Genomic DNA, 19,830 nt, shown 5'->3' on the forward strand with positions numbered 1-19,830 from the left:
AGAATTAAACTGACATTACTCCTCCACTGAATCTACATAAATCAACAGTTAAATAATGTCAGTTCTTCCGTGTTCTCTGGAATCAATCACAGCAAAGAAATTAGACTGTTTCTTTTGAAAAATGTTGGGAAAGAACAAATCAAGATCAAAAATCAAGATTCAGTTAAACAACAATTATAACTAAACAATTTGAGATAATGTTAGTTTCCATTAACATTAAATTAGGTTACTGAATTGGCAAACACCTTCCTATTAACATTACCCATTTTACCCCAATAACTAAAGAAATTAGCACTTGCAGGTCAAAACCTTTATTCAAGAGATGCAAAAATAACATTGATACAGTGACTGTCAAAAATTACAGCACTGATCATACTGTGACATGTTGGTTCAAAACAGCACACTTAGAAATATTCAACGTTCTTTACTTCAACTGAATGAAACTGAAAACACCATTTCACACGACCCATATGGGATATTTAGACTGTATAACTGTTCACTCTACATCTCTTCACTAGTAAAAGAAAGAAAAAATACAAAGAGAAATTTAAAAATGCTGCCAAAGTGCTGCACAGAGCAAAAGGAAAAATAAACAACAACAAAAAAATGGCCCTGTCCTCATGGCAGTTGCAGTGTATATAAAAATGAACCCTGCGATCTGTTCCTCCAGCTTCAAAAATGCAGCAGAACAAGTGTGAGATTTAAATGTCTTCTCACCTAGAGCTGATCAACTTAAGATAAGATAAGATAAGATAAGATAAGATAAGATAAGATAGAACTTTATTACACCGACAGAAGTTACAGAGTTATACACACACACATATATATAAATACAGAGACAATATAAATAAAATATACGAAGGGGATAAATAGAATAAATAGGAATAAAAAATAAAAATACAAGTGAATTGCACATTTCAAGTATTGAGTCTATTGCACCGTTGACTATTTACAAAAGTATTGCACAAGGTATTGTACAGTGAGGTGAAGAGGCACTACAGCTTAGTTGTTCCCTCCTTTGTCCTCCTGTTTCCCCTCCCTCTCCCCTCCAGAGAGGAGTTAAACAGTCTGATGGCGTGTGGGACAAAGGAGTTTTTAAGTCTGTTAGTTCTTGTCTTTGGGAGAAGCAACCTGTCACTGAACAGACTCTTCTGGTTGTTAATGGCCGTGTGCAGAGGATGCCTGGCATTGTCCATAATGTCCATCAGTTTCTTTAATGTCCTTTTCTCTGCCACTGTCACCAGAGTGTCCAGCTTCATGCCGACCACAGAGCTAGCCCTCCTGATCAGTTTCTCCAGCCTGGATGAGTCCTTCTTTGCTGTGCTGCTCCCCCAGCACACCACAGCATAGAAAAGTACTCCAGCAACCACCGACTGGTAAAACATCCTCAGGAGCTTCCTGCAGATGTTAAAAGACCTCAGCCTCCTGAGGAAGTACAGTCGGCTTTGGGCTTTTTTATACAGGTGCTCTGTGTTGCATGACCAGTCCAGTTTATTGTCCACCCACAGCCCGAGGTACTTGTACTTGTTGACCACCTCCACCTCCTCCCCCTCTATCTGAACCGGCAGTGGACCTGCTCTAGACCTCCCGAAGTCCACAACCAGTTCCTTAGTCTTTGAGGTGTTGAGTTGCAGGTGGTTTGTGTGACTCCATGCGACAAAGTTCCTCACCAGACTTCTGTACTCCTCTTCCTGATCATCCCAGATACACCCCATGATGGCTGTGTCGTCTGCAAACTTCTGAATGTGGCATAATTCAGAGTTGTAGCAGAAGTCAGAGGTGTACAGGGTGAAGAGAAGAGGGGACAGCACAGTTCCCTGTGGTGCTCCTGTGCTGCTGACCACTGTGTCAGACGTGATGTCCTTCAGCCTGACGTACTGTGGTCTGTCGGTGAGGTAGTCGGAGATCCAAGCCACCAGGCAGGGGTCCACCTCCATCCTGTTCAGTTTTTCCTGAAGCATACAGGGCCGGATGGTATTAAAGGCACTGGAAAAGTCAAGAAACAGGATCCTGACCGTGCCTTTTCCCCCATCCAGGTGTGAGTGGGCTCTGTGTAGGAGGTACAGGATGGCATCCTCCACTCCGACACCTGCCTTGTATGCAAACTGTAGTGGGTCCTGGGCATGTTGTACCTGTGGTCGGAGGAGGTTGAGGAAGAGCCGCTCTAGAGTCTTCATAAGATGTGACGTCAGTGCCACCGGTCGGAAGTCATTCAGCTCATTGGGCCGGTTCTTTTTGGGGACCGGGACGATGCAGGATGTCTTCCATAGGGCGGGCACTCTCCCCAGTCGCAGACTGAGGTTGAAGACTCGTTGTAGCGGCTCCCCAAGTTCAGCAGCACACGCCTTTAGCATCCTAGGACACACCTTGTCTGGGCCTGCTGCCTTTCTGGGGCGAAGCTTCCTCAGTTGTCTCCTGACCTGATCCACTGTGACACTGGGAGATGTTTGGGAAGAGGGGAGGGGGGGAGATGTCTTGCTGCTGAGAGAGGGATTGGAGGAGGGGGGTGTCATGGTGTCAGGAAGGGGGGGAAGCGAGGGAGGTAGGAGAGTGGGGATTGGACTCTGTAGTGAAGGTGAGGGTGGGGGGGTTGTGGGCTGGTCAAACCTGTTGAAGAAGTTGTTGAGTTCGTTTGCCTTCTCCACAGTCCCCCCCACTGTGCTTTTCTTGGTGTTGTGGCCTGTGATGGTTTTCACACCATTCCAGACCTCCCTCATATTGTTCCTCTCCAACTTCTGCTCCACCTTCCTCCTGTAGGTGTCCTTTGCTTCCCTCAGGCAGCGTTTCACCTCCCGCTGTGCTGCCTTCATCTCCTCCTTCACTTTGCTCCTGAAAGCCTTCTTCTTCATGTTGAGGACAGCTTTGACTTCCTGTGTTACCCACGGTTTGTTATTAGGATAACACCGTACCGTCTTAGCAGGGGCGACCGTGTCCACACAAAAGTTGAGGTAGTCTGTAAGACAGTGTGTCGCCCCCTCTATGTCCTCACCATGTGGGCTCAGGAGCACATCCCAGTCTGTGGTGTCATAGCAGTCTCTCAGAGCATCCTCCTTTTCTGGGGTCCATCTCCGGATGGAGCGCGTTGTGACAGGCTGCCTTTGGACGAGGGGTGTGTATTGTGGCTGTAGGTAAACCAGGTTGTGGTCTGACTTCCCTAGTGGGGGGAGGGGGGTGGCTCTGTATGCATCTCTCACATTAGCATACAGTAGGTCAATTGTCCTGTTGCTCCTTGTGGGACAATTCACAAACTGGTGAAAAGCAGCCAGAGTAGAGTCCAGTGTGGCATGGTTAAAGTCTCCAGATATAATAATGAAAGCCTCGGGGTTTTGTGTCTGAAGTCTTGCTGTGACTGTGTGTATTTTCTCACAGGCAGCTGTTGCGTCGGCCCTCGGAGGGATGTAAACACACACACAGATCACATGACTGAACTCCCGAGGTAGATAATATGGCCGCAAGCTAACAGCTAGCAGCTCCAGGTCCGGACGGCATACCGAAACTTTAACGGAGACGTGTCCAGGGTTACAGTATCTGTTGTTAACGTAGACAATGAGTCCCCCACCTCTGCTTTTTCCGCTGGCCTGCGTGTCCCTATCGGCTCTCACGGGTGTGAAACCGCATAGGTCTACGTTAGCCTGCGGCGTTAGCTCGGTTAGCCACGTCTCCGTGAAGATAAACAAGCTGCACTCACGGTATAGTCTGTGGTTGTTCAGAGCGCACAGTTCGTCAATCTTATTCTGTAACGAGTTCACGTTGCCCATGATCACTGTCGGGATTGATGGTTTGAATCGCCTCCGGTGATCCGCTCTCCTCGCTCCAGCTTTGCAGCCTCTGTAGCTCCTCTTTAGCTCGGCCGGGATGTTGTGTCGCATGCCGGTCTGTCCCTTTGTTTTTAGTGCCAGCAGCTCCGCTCTCGAATAGATGAAGGAACTGGTTCCAGAAGTTTTAAAAAGTGCATTATCCATCTTGTATCGCTATATCTAAGAGGTATAAGTAGAGGAAGGTGAAAAAAAAGTTTGAAAAGCCTAGTCTAAAAAGTTAAAGTTAACAAAAAGGTGCGGTGTTGCAGAGCTACTTGGAAAGGCTGCCGTCACTCCAGCGCCATCTTGATGATGTCATCTTGATGACTTGCATGCATAACAGTGAGCTTTCCTTGCAGGAGCAGTTTTGTCTTAGTTGTGAGCTTTTCTTGTACCGGACTCTGCGCCCTAATTTTAGTGTCAGACCACACATTCAGAGTATTCCATCAGAACCAACCACGACGCAAGAGGAACACTGATGACGTGCAACCCCATGACCCAATCTGGGGCAGTGATGTACCAGCGGAGTTCAAGTTGTGGACCACCAGACAGAAGGTCCTGCACTCACTGTTCCCATGGGTCGGAACTGGAAAAAACACGTTAAGAATTGAGACTCTTGACTACCGATTTGGACTTTTCCTGAACAGCTCAACAAAGATAAATAAGGCTCAGAATGAGGAAATCGACGCGATCAGAATAGTGGTCATGCAACACAGGGTCGCCCTGGACATGATTCTCGCTGAGAGAGGGGGCCTCTGTGTCTTATTCAACACCACTTGTTGCACCTATATCCCGGACAACGTGCACTCCTTGACCATGACCACCGCCCTAGACAAGTTGCGACAACTGAGTAATGCGCAGCAACAAGACTATGTCACGAACAATGAGGACTGGCTGACCTGGCTGCTGAGTGGCAGCTGGAAGACCCTCGTGATAAAAGGACTCGTACTGATAGGAGTTCTGCTTCTATTATTGTGCTTGTTTTCTACATGTATCCTACCATGCATAAGATCCATGATTGACAAAATGGTACAGGCCACAGTAATTACCTATGTTGGACTGCCACTAGAAGATGAACCGGATGAAGAAGATTTAGTATAGAAACACACACACACATACTGAATGATGCTACAATTGAAAATGTTATAATCAAGTGATTGTTGGCTGATAATAAAGTATGATTAAGTGAAAAATATTAACATCAGGAGGGGATGTTAAAGAAGAAACGCTTTTATGAGTTTTATGTTGCATTAAAGTATATGTTCATATTTTACTCTTAATAGGAAAAGAACAAAATGTACTACTCGCTCTGTTTATAGAAAGAGGAAGTTCACCCTATGATATTTATACGAACTTAGACACACAGACACACACACACATATATTCAAAATTAGAGGAAACTGCTATGCTTGTTTCACCCTGCTATAAATAATAAACGACTACTGCAGCTCGGTGTGAGTCCTCTCTGAGCCCTCACCCGTGCAGCACGTTAACCGTCTCCAAGTGTCTCAGTGTTGTTTATTCACCTGTTTGATAACTGTAAATCTCTGACAAGAGTTTATTTATATCATCTTCACGTGAACACATTCAAGAACATCACAGATGAAGAAACATTAAAAACTTCCACACTACATGAAGCAAGAAAAATAGTTTATTCCTTTATGTAGAAAAAACAGAAACATCAAACATCTCCAAGACTCTCTTTGAAAGAACTAAAAACCTTTGTTCTCATGGTCCAATCATGAGTGAACTCCCCGATGAAGCCTTGTGTGCTAAAACATGTCAGAGTTTTAAAGGTTAAACATGAGTTTCCAAAACGTTTTGCTGGAGAACAATGAACTATTTGACTGAGTTTCAATCATTTACAGACGAGCAAAACCAGGACAGAGAAAAAAGGACAAAACTGACTCAGTAAAACAACAGAAAAGAAGATCCCATGTAGATCTGTATTATGTAGAAGTTCAGCCCAGCAACCAGTTCAGTTCAACACAAGTTTAAATGATTCTATCTGAACTCTGTGGAGCCTGATCTCAAGCTTTTTGAGTCTGACACAGAAACCAGAGGATCTTTCTGTGTCTTCAGATTCACTGTGATCCAGTGATGGGAGTGATTTCAGCCCTGAGTGATCGCGCTGATGTTTGCACAGAGCAGACAATGAGGTGAATGTTTGGGCACATTGGTAACAGTGAAACAGTTTATTAGTAACGTGGGATCGTTTGTGTGCAGAGTATGAACTGAGATTCCTGAAGCTCTTGTCACACTGGTCACAGCTGTAGTTTCCTTCCATGTGTGTACGTTCATGAATGTTACGATGACCTGACTGTGAGAAGCTTCTGTCACAATGTCTGCACTTGTGTGGTTTCTCTCCTGTGTGGACTCGTTTGTGTGATTTAAGCTGACTTTCAGTGGTGAAGGATGACCCACACTGATCACAGAGGTGCTTTTTAACCCCACTGTGAATCAGTTCATGTTGTTTTAAATCTCTTGGTGTGGTGAAGCTTCTCCCACATTCTTTGCAGTATTTCAGTTTGTCTCCAGTGTGTCTATGTTGATGTACTTTTAGGGTCTTTTGCCGACTGAAAGTTTTTCCACAGAGGTCACAATGAAAGTCTTTCCCACCACCACAGTGATGACAGGGTTGAGAACTGGATCCATCTGTGTCGCTCTGCTTCTAAACAAAGACACAAAGACAGTGTAAGTCAGTCCTTCAACATTTGTATCCTGAACGTCGCCTGAAATAAAGAGCATCTCTGCAGACGTCCAACTACATTTGACTGTTTCAGTTAACACACTCAGTTTACTGGGCTGCAATAACTACAATACTACCACCATAATACTACAGTAATACTAAAATTATAACTGAAAGGAAAATCTGAATAATCACTCAGAGCTGCTTTTCCATGCAGTAGAATTGCTAACATGCTAACACAGTTTAATGAGCAGAGTTGTTCCAAACAGTCAGGCTAAAATGACAAGATAACAATATAAATACATACCTCACAGTAGCTGCACTTGTAGAGTCTCTTTCTGGTGTGGATCTGTTGGTGTTGTCTCAGGTGACGTGGAGATTTAAAAGTCTTCTCACACAGGTCACATTGATAAGGTCTCTCCTCAGTGTGGGTAAACATGTGTCGTTGTAAGTCTGTGTGAGTTATAAACTCTTTGCCACACTGTTCACAGCAGTACACATCATGTCTGTTGTGAATGCGTAGGTGTGTATTTTGGTGCCCTCTCTGGCTGAAAGTTTTTCCACAGATGTCACAGCTGTATGGCTTAATTCCAGAGTGGGTAACTAGATGACTCTGTAAGCTGCTACTGTGAGTAAAAGCTCTGCCACACTGATCACAGCTGTATGGCTTAATTCCAGAGTGGGTAACTAGATGACTCTGTAAGTGGCTACTTTGAGTAAAAGCTCTGCCACACTGATCACAGCTGTACGCTTTAACTCCACTGTGGATGAGTTGGTGTTTTTTTAGGTAACCCTTCCTGGAAAAAGAATTTCCACACAAGTCACAGCTGAACGGTCTCTCTCCAGTGTGGATGACCTGATGCCGTTTTAGTTTAGCCCTCACAGTAAAACCCTTCCCACACTCGTCACAGCTGTATGGCTTAATTCCAGAGTGGGTAACTAGATGACTCTGTAAGCTGCTACTGTGAGTAAAAGCTCTGCCACACTGATCACAGCTGTATGGCTTAATTCCAGAGTGGGTAACTAGATGACTCTGTAAGTGGCTACTTTGAGTAAAAGCTCTGCCACACTGATCACAGCTGTACGCTTTAACTCCACTGTGGATGAGTTGGTGTTTTTTTAGGTAACCCTTCCTGGAAAAAGAATTTCCACACAAGTCACAGCTGAACGGTCTCTCTCCAGTGTGGATGACCTGATGCCGTTTTAGTTTAGCCCTCACAGTAAAACCCTTCCCACACTCGTCACAGCTGTATGGCTTAATTCCAGAGTGGGTAACTAGATGACTCTGTAAGTGGCTACTTTGAGTAAAAGCTCTGCCACACTGATCACAGCTGTATGGCTTAATTCCAGAGTGGGTAACTAGATGACTCTGTAAGTTGCTACTTTGAGTAAAAGCTCTGCCACACTGATCACAGCTGTACGCTTTAACTCCACTGTGGATGAGTTGGTGTGTTTTTAGGTAACCCTTCAAGGAAAAAGACTTTCCACACAAGTCACAGCTGAACGGTCTCTCTCCAGTGTGGATGACCTGATGCTGTTTTAGTTTAGCCCTCACAGTAAAACCCTTCCCACACTCGTCACAGGTGTGTTTTTTCTCTCCCTTTCTTCTGTGAGGTTTGTCGGCCTCCTGAGAGCGCTGACTTCTGGCTCCATGTTGGTCCTGCAGTGACAGAGATACAAACAGAGGCAGTGAGTGAAATGCAGTCGTGGAACAAACTCAACCTTCAAACTCCATTAACACTAGTTTTAAACCTGAAGGTGGAGCGTGGCACCAAACACCTTAAAGGTCTCTTATCCCCACCTGCTGGTAGTTCTAACACATTACATCCAACCTGCTGTTAAAGATAATTCATGACTGTTCAAACACTAAAATCATACACACACACACACACACACACACACACACACACACACACACACACACACACACACACACACACACACACACACACACACATTATTTTATAATTTAGATTATTTTGTTGGTTCCTATTACATATTTCTATAATTTGTATAGATTTATACAGAATTATTCAGTGATAATAAATCCTATGTTTGTTTATTCTAAAGGAACCCCGTTAGCTTCCACAACAGATGTTGCTCGTCTTCCGTCAAATACTCCCATAAAATATTACACAATAAAGTGGATTCAAGATATCCACATAATTTCATTCTTACATCCACAGTGAGGTTTCACAATTGTTCAAATATAAGCAATCAATAATAATAATAATAATATCAATAACATTGAGGCACATTACACAAATTTCAAAAACAAATCATGTCTTACAATATTTACAACAACTAAAAGCTCTGTAAATCGGCTTTTAAGTGTTCATTGAAGTTTTGAATAATTCTCTAATTTTTTAAGGCAACTTATTCCACTTAAAAGTTGCTCTAAATGTAACAGTTTTACAAAACGTTACTTTTAACTCGAGCATTTACTAAATTGCAGCTTGTTGAAAACTGTGTAATATGATGATGTATTTCATCTGGATACTGCAGCTGAGCAGAATAAATGTGGTGTGTTTAACAGAATTGCTTTCTTTAGAACTACAAGTAAGCCATAGAATATTTTAGCCTGTACAGGAAGCCAAGAAAGGTTATTATGCATTTTATCAATATTAGTATAGTATGAACATCTTCACACTAATCTGGACGCCTTATTCTGGACTAACTGAAGTCTGTTAAGATCTGTCTTATTAGCTGCTGACCAAATGATTGAACAATACTCCAGATGAGACATTACTAGTGCATTAATGACATCTTTCATAATGAAGAAGTGATACACAAAGAGCATTTCATAGCCATAGCTATGCCTTGTCGGCAGAGTTATGTGACATTAGTGATGTTTGTACTTTCAGCGTTAACTTGGTTTTAAAGCCTTTAAAATATACGCCGTTCAATAGTCGACCTTAATCTGACAGAGAATGTGATGATTTTGTGGATAATTAAAGTCAGTCATATATCCACAAACACAACAAGCTGAAAGTCAGTGATGCTGCTCGGTTTGCAGTCCTGAACATCACGGCACAAGCAGGATTCACTGCACTGTTAATGTTAGCTGTGTTATATTGCTGCCTCTGTTCGGTGGTGTCGAGCCAAACGCACTTTAACGTGTGTTTGAACGAGCTGACGGTTCACTCGTTAAGCTGAAAGAAAGATGCTTTAATCACAGCAGTCACACATGTGTCCACTGCACCATCTGGAACTCTTCTTGTTTACACTCGTAATAACACAAACACTAAATCCTGCTTCTCTGCTGCTGTTGTGTAGCAGTGTGTACACCTGAGACTGTCACCTGTCTGTCTGTCCTGCACTCTCTCTCTGTTTCTTTCTCTCTGATTGTGGAATAAAAGTATGAACATGTGTTTATAAGTTACACTTGTGTTTGAATCCTGCAGCTTATCACACATTTGATTTCCATGTGTGACGACTGCAAGTGTCCAGAGTGAGGACAGACTGAGGGAGCCACTGCTGCACATCATCTGTGAGGCTTTGCAGCCCTGATGATCCACCAGGACAAACTCAGCAGTGTGTGAGGAAGAGGAGGAGGAAGAGCCAGCAGCAGCTGACAGATGGAGAGAATAGACAGACTGTTCCCTGTTTGTGAAGGACTGCTAGGAAAGTTTAACATAACTGTCTGTGCTGAATCAGTCTTATTAGGTAATGTTCAAATAATGTGATCATCCCAGTGTTTCCAGTGTGGGAGAAAGTACTCAGAGTACTCAGGGCCTTCAAGTTACACACTATGAAAGGCAGCAACAAGTTTAATGTTCAGAAACCTAAAGTCTGTATCAGCAGCAGGATGGAGCTAAAATAAATGTTGGTTTCAGTTCTATGAAGCTTTGAGTATTTTGGATCAGTAGCTGCTGTGTTTGTTGCATCATATTGCTGTAACTGTTTATATGCTTTATATATTCTGAGCTAAGTTGATCTATAGTGTTACATGATACACTCTCAGAAATAGAGGTACGAGAGAAGAACATTTTTGTACCTATAGGAACATTTTTTTTAAATGTTCCCTTAAAAGTACATTACTGGTATTTAAAAGTCCAGAAATGCCCCTTTAAAGGTTCAATTTGAAATAAAGTACAAATCTGTATTATAAAAAGAAGGACGATGATGATAGCGGTCTTTGAGTACGCGGCCCTTGAGGACTTTAAAGCTGCAGAACCTGAATCGGGATACAGCCATGATGATCTCCAGCCTCGTGCTCGCCAACATTCTCACCTGAGTTAAGAAGACGATCACTGAAATGGTCTCAGCAGGTCCTTTGATGACAGCAATGAAATGCAGTGGTAGGGCTGCCACGATTAGTCGACTAGTCACGATTACGATTTAATAGTCGACGCGTCGTTTGAAGCTTTGTAAGATCCCAAAAGCAGGAATAAGTAGCAGGATTTAAGAGTGTAATAACGGACTGAAACAGAAGATGGCAGCACTGCATGTACAAGGATGCCAGCTGCCGTTAAACCCCGAAGAAGAAGAAGCTCTGTCCCAGAATTCATAGCGCGGCCCAGCGCAGTTTCCAACAATAGCGGCAGCTAGTTAGTTTTAATATTACTCTTATTATTCTTTCTGGGTCACAAAATAAACGTTTAACATATTTTCAGGCGAGAATGTAGCTGTGTAAACCTCAAATATCGGCTCAGTTTATCAAGACATCACATATTTTCAAAAGCGCTCCGACGTTTTCGGAGAAGTCTGTTACCCACTAGCTCGATAGCTAGCCGGGGGCCATGAGAGCACCGGACTCCCGGCAGATCGTTTTCAAACCCACCGCCCTACTCAGGTTAAACATGATATATAAGTCACTTAGATAAACTTAAAAATGTTATTGTTTGGCTTTTTTCAGTATTTTATTTGTTCCTGAGTAATTCGGCTGAGTTTATTAAACTTCACCAAAACAATCTGCACATTTAATTAAAATTTAATAAACTACCATCTTGTCTTTATTTTTAGTTAGCACATACCTTAAACACTTAAAGCTGTAAGCTAATGATAGTTATATAAGAGCAGATGCTGCTGGTGCAATAAGCTGTACGTTTTACGTCCAATGGATGATGATCTGATTAGTCGACTAATCGCAAAAATAATCGGTGACTAGTCGACTATCAAAATAATCGTTTGTGGCAGCCCTATGCAGTGGTAAGGCGTTTTGGGGATTAAGTTCGTTTTCATGGCAAAGAAGGACGATGCAGTTCATCTGATTACTCCTCATAACATTCTGGAGTGCAGGCAAAATGCTATTATAAAAACTTAAGCAGCAACTTCTCCAGGTTCCAATATTTACGCAATTCTCAAACCTTTTGGCCACGACTGTATAACCTCTTCTGAAGTTTAGTGGATATTATACATGGTTATGCTCAGGATGTGTCGGCCAGTTTCCACTGGAAACGCCTTTTGGTTAAACTGTCAGCGAGGAATTTGCATTTGCATTTGCACGGTTACATTTTTATATAACTTTAATGCACATAAACAACAGCTGCTTGTTTCAGTGAAAATACATTGATGGCTTTTTAATAAAGTTGTGCAGCTGTAAAGTATTTTGTCTGGTGTCAATTCTATCGTCAGCTACATCGTTATGGCAAATGTTCAAATGTATATGGTGATAAATATCTTTGGTCATATGGTCCTGCTCTGTCTGTCACCTTCTGTGTTGAGCTCATTGTTTCCTCTGTAGTGGCTGAGCTGAGTCCAAGTAGCTGAAAATGTTCCTCTGCTGCTCCGTCAGACTCTCCTCCTCCTGCTGATCAGCTGGGACACAAAACAGATCTTTGTTAGGCTCCACACTGCACTGAAGAGTCAAAGTGTCTCATATGTTCATCTGACAAGTAAAAGAACACATTTTTGTTTCCCGAGGTGGGCAACTTGTTGGAAACAAACACAACAGGTTTGAGCACTGATACCTGCCATTGCTGCCATTGAAAGATGCAACGCCAGCAATGTGGATTGTCAAGACTCAAACAAATCATCAAGCAAAGACAACAGGGATCATTTGTTTCTGTTTATTTAGCATTCACAGCATTTGTAGTTGCCTTCTGTGCAGGGGAAGTCCACGCACACTGTGTGGTACCGCCATCCGCAGAAGGTGCATTCAACCTCTGTAAGAGAAACGAGGTTGTCTGAGACTGAAATGATATTCACTAAAGAAGTGGTGATTTGTAAAACTTCAAGTGTATGATAAGGTGAAAACAAATACACAACTGCATGTCATGTAGTTGAAGGTTTTTTTTCCTTTGGAAGACCGGAAAACACTGAAAGTTACAAATTAGTCCTTTATTTATCCAGGTAAAAAAAAAATCTCATTGAGATTAAAAATCTCATTTCCAAGAGAGACCTGGCGTCATGGCAACACAAGTCACATACCACACAGGTATATAACATTTAAAACAAACACAATATCCCAACATGTGTAACAAATGTATTGTGCTTGAAACAAATTCAGAATAGGTGATAAAGCAGCTGCACATGTGTGTCACGAGTAAATCTGGCTGTATAACAAACAGAAACAAGTGATCTGCTGTCTTTGCTCAACGGTTGGTTTGAGTCTTGACAATCCACATTGCTGCTATCTTTCAATATGTTGAATGCACCAGTGTAAGTGCAGCCACTCAGACTCAATGTGTTCATAGAAACAGGTGCAGATGTGTCACGAGTTCATCCAGCAGTAGCTATGGCACTTGGCCACAGGGGGCAGCAGTGGACTGACCTGCATTCGAGACTGCTCCAGCTGCTCTGTGACAGTCAGTAGATCTGCTACAAATTGCAGATCATATGCAAGTTTTGGAAATGACATTATAAATATTCCTAACTTAGCCACGGCAGCATTGTTGATGTATTACCTATATACTACAAATTATTCCACCTGCTGAAAAGTGGATCTAATGTGGGCGGACTCACACTTAGCAAATAAACTTGTGATGTGAGAATGTAATCAAACTGTTGATCAGAGGCAAAGTAATTTAAAGTTTATGATGCTATCGTCTAATGTTAGCTGACATGATGTTAGCTTGTAAACTTATGTTGTTGTCTGGGTCTCATGTCTGATCTGATGATAATAACTGTGACAACACAGAGATTAAATAAAGGACGTTGGTGGGACTTCTTATGTTAGAACTATAACTTCAGTTAAGGAGTGAGACGTAAGGTGACAAGGAGAATGAAGAGAATGAGAAAGAAGTAACTGGGAAGAGAAAATGAAAACAAAAATTTGAAATGATCAAATTTGTGTTAACAGATGATGGTGATTTTAGAAATTCAAGTAATTTAAAGGTTTTATCCTATTTGTTGTTGTTGTTTTTTTCATATTCTTCTATTTGCAAGAGGTTATTAATAAAACAGGTTCTCTTTCTGGTTTCTCTTTTTGGACGCACTCTCTACAGCTTATCACATCCAAAATGGCGGATGTCAAGTACAAAACCTCGACAGAAACAATCAGCAAGAATTTTAGCATCAGTCCAAAATAAAACTGTCCAACTACAGAGTTTTAAAATCCAACTAAACTATGAACAGAGATCTTTTACAAATAGGCTATTGATGAGATGACAGTGGTAACAAAAACGTACACATCCGCGCACACAGACAAAATGGCGGGAGAGCGTTTAACGGTCGACCTCATGAGTCCGTTACCGTGAACTATGGAGCGGCAGATTTGTGCTGGAACTGAGCTGCACACAGCTGATGTTAGCCAGGAAACATTACACACTGCTAACGTTACCTTCACACGGAGCTCCACACGGAGACGATCAGCGTCAGGCACAAACACCAAGTTCAGAAAGAGGAACTTTGAGCAGGAAGGAAAAAGTCAGAGCGGCGTTTGAGGACACGTTTACAACCACGAACATCAGAATCTGTCTGTGCTGCATTCAAGTGCAAGTTGGAAACTCACTAATCTCTGTCATGTTGTCCAAAGATGATTTATTTCTGCTGGTTTTCTTGTTTGAAACACAAACATGTGTCAGCTCACAGGCACAACAGACTACAGAGCAATCAAAGCACCAGTTAAACGTCCATGTGACCGGCTTACAGCCAATGAACAATCAGTCCCCACTGTCCCCACCAACATCACTGTACTGGAAAGACTGTGCTGCCATGGTCAGAGATGAACTGGTACTAAAATGTAAGGCAGCTGATGTGTGTGGCCTTAGCAGCACAAATGCATCACGGCTGCAACGCTGCAGTGTGTTTAAACATTTGAACATTTCTGTGGCTTCAAACCAGCAGCTCCTCTGTACTCAGTCGTGTTTGTGTGTCTGTCAAAGTGATTGTTGTCTTTAAAAAGCCTTTTGTGTTGAGTTTTGTGAGCCGAGCTTCTCTGTAGTCTAAGCTGAGTCGATATATTTGATTCCATGTTTGGTGTGATTTTCAAAGTCAGCAGCAGCAAACCCATACGGTAAAAAAATACATTTTTCCTGGCCAAAATATATTTCAAATATATGGTAAATATATTTTGTATTTGTGATGCTCCAAAAAAATATATTTTTGAAATTGAAAATATATTTCTTTCAAACCAAAATACATTTCAAAACATATTTTAGGGTGAAGAAAATACATTTCCAACCTTACAGTAGAATGTATATCAAAGTATCCTTTATTTAAAATATATTTAGTGCAATAATGATGATAATGATAACAATACTAAAAGTAACATGTTTTATGCACATCTGCAAAAAACAGTTGGATTCAAACAAAACAGAGTCAAAGGTCTATCACGAATTAGGTTGTTTATTTATTTGCTTACAGTATTTCACATTACACAATATCTCACTATAATGTAGCGTTCATTGACTTTGAAATTATCTGTCAGTGATACAGTAAACAAGATACAACAACTGCTATGTACACTTTAGTTTTTGACAATATATACAATTTAGTACTTAAAGGAACACACTCCACTGTTTTGGAAATAGGCTCATTCTCCATCTCCCTCAGAGTTAAAAATGCAGCGTCTTCTTTCTAGATCCGTACGTTAATAGGGCTCTGGAGCGTGATCTTACGGGATGGGGCGTAGCCAGGATTTTTGGTCAAGGCGCCATATTAGCAGGCCAAACAAATGCTTGCTGTGTGGTCGGTTGTAATGTTAGATTGCACTACCGACAAAGGAATAAGCTTGAAAACAGGCTCTCTTTTCATTGTTTCCTCACCTGGAAACATCATGAGGGAGCTTATGTGTTGGATGTTACCAAAAGAAGGCGTCTAGCCTGGATAGCAGCTGCGAGACGAGCTGATATTCAGTTCTCTACCAGCCACAGATATCTGTTGGTGTGCTCCAGTATTTTCATTCAGGTAAGTTCTAAATAAGTTCATATTATTCTTTATAGCCTGTTAATTTTATTTTCAATGCGCTCTGAGATCATAGCACAAACTTAGAACAAACATGCAGAACTACCTTCTATTTATAGAGTTGCTAATTATTTGGCATTATTGCAACAAACCAGCCTATGAAATGAATGAAACAAATCCTGACTGGGTTCCAACACTACACATGGGGCACTACGAAATCCCTGCTTCAAACTACATGCTACATACCACCATGCCAATCAGATTACTTCTTCCATGTGAGGGTAAAAAGGTGACCTTCCTGGATAAGATGGCAAAGGTTTGCTGCGTTTTGGTGAACATGTGCCCCAGTGTGGTAGTAAAACCAGGGAAAAATGCTCTTGTTAAATACTCTTAAGTCTTGTGCTGTTTATGTAGTGATAAGTTTTCTTTCTTTTCTTTTTTTTTTTTCCTTTTTTCTCTTCTTTTTTTTTTCTCCTTCTCTTTTTACAGTTGCAGAAACATATAGGTGATTGCTGTAACGTATGTTTTAATTTTGAAATTAAAGCAGCCTTTTTTCCGTTAAAAGGTTCTTTGTGAGGATCAATCCAGACATGGGAACAAAATGCCCTGCAAAACTTGGTACAAGCCGCAAGACAGGTCGTGTCGTAAAGAGGAAGGTTACAAGAATCAGCCCTCGGATCACCACCTTCCTCCAGCGGCTCTCTGAGTTTGAATGGAGGACTTCCAACTAGGTAAGAACAGAGATGATAATATCTTTTACATAGCTGATAATTATATACATACTGTACACACATCCATACAACAGTATGAATGATCTCAGACAGATGTGAACAAGTGAATAACCTGAGCAAACATGAATATTGATGATGTGTCTTTGACAGGTGGTGATAAAGACTACGCTGAACCCGACCATCCTGGTAACGGAAATCTAAATCCCATGTCACATTCTATTTCCTGGGACCCACTGATAATTATTACATTTTGTAAATGAGTTTTGTTTTACAATTGTAATAGTTTATTTAATGTTCATGCTGGTGGGTTTGTCCTGTTTTTAGTGGAATGAAAAACTGTTTTCCTTAAAAAAATCAGACAGAAAGGTGAAGGACTGTGTAGTTTTCATGTACGCTTCTATTTATTTTGGTTATTGGCATTGTTTTTATTCAGTTGAAAAATGTTTTTCTTGTTAAAAAAAAAATCAACAATAAATGTTGGTTTAATTCACTATTCTGAGACTACTTTATTTTTTTTTTTTTTGTCCCGTTTGGATCTATAGCCATCAGAATTGTTGTCTTGAGGCCAAGAAAGATGGCAAGCGGATTTATTTTACCAAGTGGATCATCATGGCCTTGCCATATTGGTCCATTTGATTGACCTTTATTATAATTATGAATTTATTTTATTTTCAGTTGCAAACGGGACAGACATAACTGTGGGACAGGACAGGGGGAAAGAATGAAAGAAAGAGGGGGAGAGAAAGAAAGAAAACCAAAGGGGGGAAGAGACGGTGAGAAGGGGGGAAGAGAGAAAAAAAAACAAACAACAAAAAAAAAACTCCTGGGTCACCTGTATGGAGAAAAACAAACAAACAGAGGAGACAGCAAACAACAAAGAGCAACATAATAATAGAAAAAAAAAAGCACCATCACAATAAACTAGCTAGCCATAGATATCAATAGTTACTAAATAATAAACGATATTGTGCAGCACGCAGGATAGACAGCGCACAGTGTGCTTTGAGGCAGCAGCCAAGAAAGCTGTAGTCCGCGTCTGTGAATACCCATGTGTACACCTGTGTGCATACCTGTGTGGATCAGCATGCTTGCATTCCAAAGGTTTCTCCATGTGATAAGTGATAAGTTTTCAAAAGAGACAGTAAATTACAGAATGCTAGTAGTGGGTGATATTATACAAATGCTGTCATGATTTTATGTGAACATTTTGTCATTTGTAAACTATACATAACATTTTTTCTACATTGTAACTGATGTGATGTTCGACAAAGTGCTTTTAATTAAAAATAGGCAAACATTTCTTTGTTTCTTTATTCAACTTTTGAACAGTGGTATTTAGTAAGTACATATTCAGTAAATGCAAAGTATTTACATGGCCCCCTAAATTAAAACATTATGGGTTATTCAGAACAGAACTATGCTTGGAAAAATATTGTCCCATCAGTTGATCCAACTCCTCCACAGTAGCAGGTGGAACTTTTCTTTTTTGAGGATGGCTTTTTTTACCTGTCACTAGAGATGGTCTGTCTATGTTTTGATCAAGAACCTTTTTTTTGGGCAGCTGAAGAGGAGAAGTCTATCTTATGGCCAACCTCTGGCTGTATCTTGGTCATATTACCCAGCAAAACCCAGTATGCAGGTTCATCTGTAACAGTCCTTGTGCCACAGATCCTCACTGTTGCTTCTACATTAAACAGAAGAGCAGTGACATGGCTGCAAGTCTCCACGACTCTAGTCATACAGCTGCAGTGGGCGGCTTCAACCTTCCCTGTGATGCTCACAATGACCTGTGGCTGCAATGCTGCAATTCAGTCTTTAAGAGTGCAGGACCTAAAACACACACAGAGACAAAGTTCATTTAAAGACAAGAACTTTAATAAGCCAAGGCCGACACAAATGTGTTTTATTTACTTTCAAATCCATTTATCATAAATGTAACAAATAAAGTGTTTTTATGTATCCATCTATAGAACGTTGCATGTTATATTCTAAATCTGCATGTTTCTTTTTAGAAACCTATCACCAAAAAATGAACCTAAAGTATGTAATGCAAGGATGTAATCACTTTCAAGAGCGAGAAAACATAAAGTTCAACTTTAAGTGACAATTATGGACACCTAATATGACAAGGAGATTCTGCAGGTCATTAATCAATGTATAAAACTAAAACAGAATGTATTTTTAGTGACACAGGACACAAACAAGGAAGCAAGATGTGTAATTAGGATTATTTATAATAAATATGAATTAATTAGGGCAATTTCTTTAACCATAAAGAATAACTAAATCCTTCAGGACAATGTCACATCAATGCACTGAACTCACTATGTTATCCCTCTAACAGAGCCTCTACATGTTCTCACTGTAATTTCCCCCTCACGAATGAATTTTTGCTAGCACTAATTTGAATGCTGGGGGGAATCAAACGCATTTTACTCGCAGTACTCAAGCTGACTTACCTTTGCTTGAATGACGGCGTACTCACAACGTGGAGGCTTAAAAATAACCAAATCTTGTACCCAGTCCTTGGTGAATTGGATGTGCGCCTCCAGAGATTTATAATTGCGAAATTGGTGCGCCGTGTATGCTCTGACTCCACAGACAAGGTATGAGAGTAGATCATGCTAAGTCAATAGCGGTTTGGTCTTCAGGGTTTCTACTCCACGGCTATATTTCATACGGGTCCACATTTCAACAATCAAGTACCGTCTCTTTGCATCTGGACAGAATCTGTCTCTATACCGTCATTTTCTTTTGAGCTACGTTTCAGAATGGTTCGTAGCAATCTTGTTTTGATTCGTGACCTGCCAAGATGGTGCTGCGCTCCCACAATGCATTGCGACATTACGTCAACTCCAAAGCCCTTTGCGTGCAGGAGTGTATGCGCATGCGCATTGCCACGGTGGTTTAAAAAATAAAGATATAATGAAAAGTAATTAATAAAAATAAAATATTTAAACATTCCCACAAATGTGCAATGAACGTGCAAAAACTCTCTTTAGTAGTTGTTGCTGTTTCTTTCTTTCTTTCTTCTTTTTTTTTTTTTGAAAAATAACGACGTCTCTGAGGCGCGAAATCTGACAGCGAGAGGAACGGCCGGATACAGGAGACGGGAAGAAACAAGCCGATTATGTTCGCGTTAATTAAGTGGTTGGAAGATGTAAAATTCTCAATTCTGCCAACTGAACATATACGAGATTTTAATGAGGATGAATAATTAGCCGGCATGGAGGAAACGGACCTTTATTTCGTGGAGTGGCGACAAGAAGCCAAGGCGGGTGGCCAGTTTAAGAAGCCTCCATCATCAAGCTAGCAGGTGCCTTTT

General features: G+C 41.2%; 1 protein-coding gene and 2 long non-coding RNA genes across 3 annotated transcripts in view; 1 reads left to right on the plus strand and 2 right to left on the minus strand.

Moving 5' to 3' along the window:
• LOC309702163 (uncharacterized protein) overlaps positions 1-19,830 on the plus strand; it is an 854,297-nt gene that overhangs the window by 676,878 nt on the left and 157,589 nt on the right. The gene's annotated exons all lie outside the window — the stretch shown is intronic.
• On the minus strand, positions 5,391-14,268 carry LOC309702502. Its single transcript, XR_014275564.1, has 4 exons — positions 14,210-14,268; positions 12,141-12,246; positions 6,794-8,146; positions 5,391-6,468 (listed from the first exon to the last, which is right to left on the minus strand). It is a non-coding gene; the product is annotated as an uncharacterized lncRNA (long non-coding RNA).
• On the minus strand, positions 18,111-19,423 carry LOC309702516. The gene is made up of 2 exons (XR_014275580.1): positions 18,965-19,423; positions 18,111-18,335 (listed from the first exon to the last, which is right to left on the minus strand). It is a non-coding gene; the product is annotated as an uncharacterized lncRNA (long non-coding RNA).

Source organism: Aulonocara stuartgranti, assembly GCF_965226115.1.
Source record: "Aulonocara stuartgranti genome assembly, chromosome: 3".
Classification (NCBI taxonomy): domain Eukaryota; kingdom Metazoa; phylum Chordata; class Actinopteri; order Cichliformes; family Cichlidae; genus Aulonocara; species Aulonocara stuartgranti.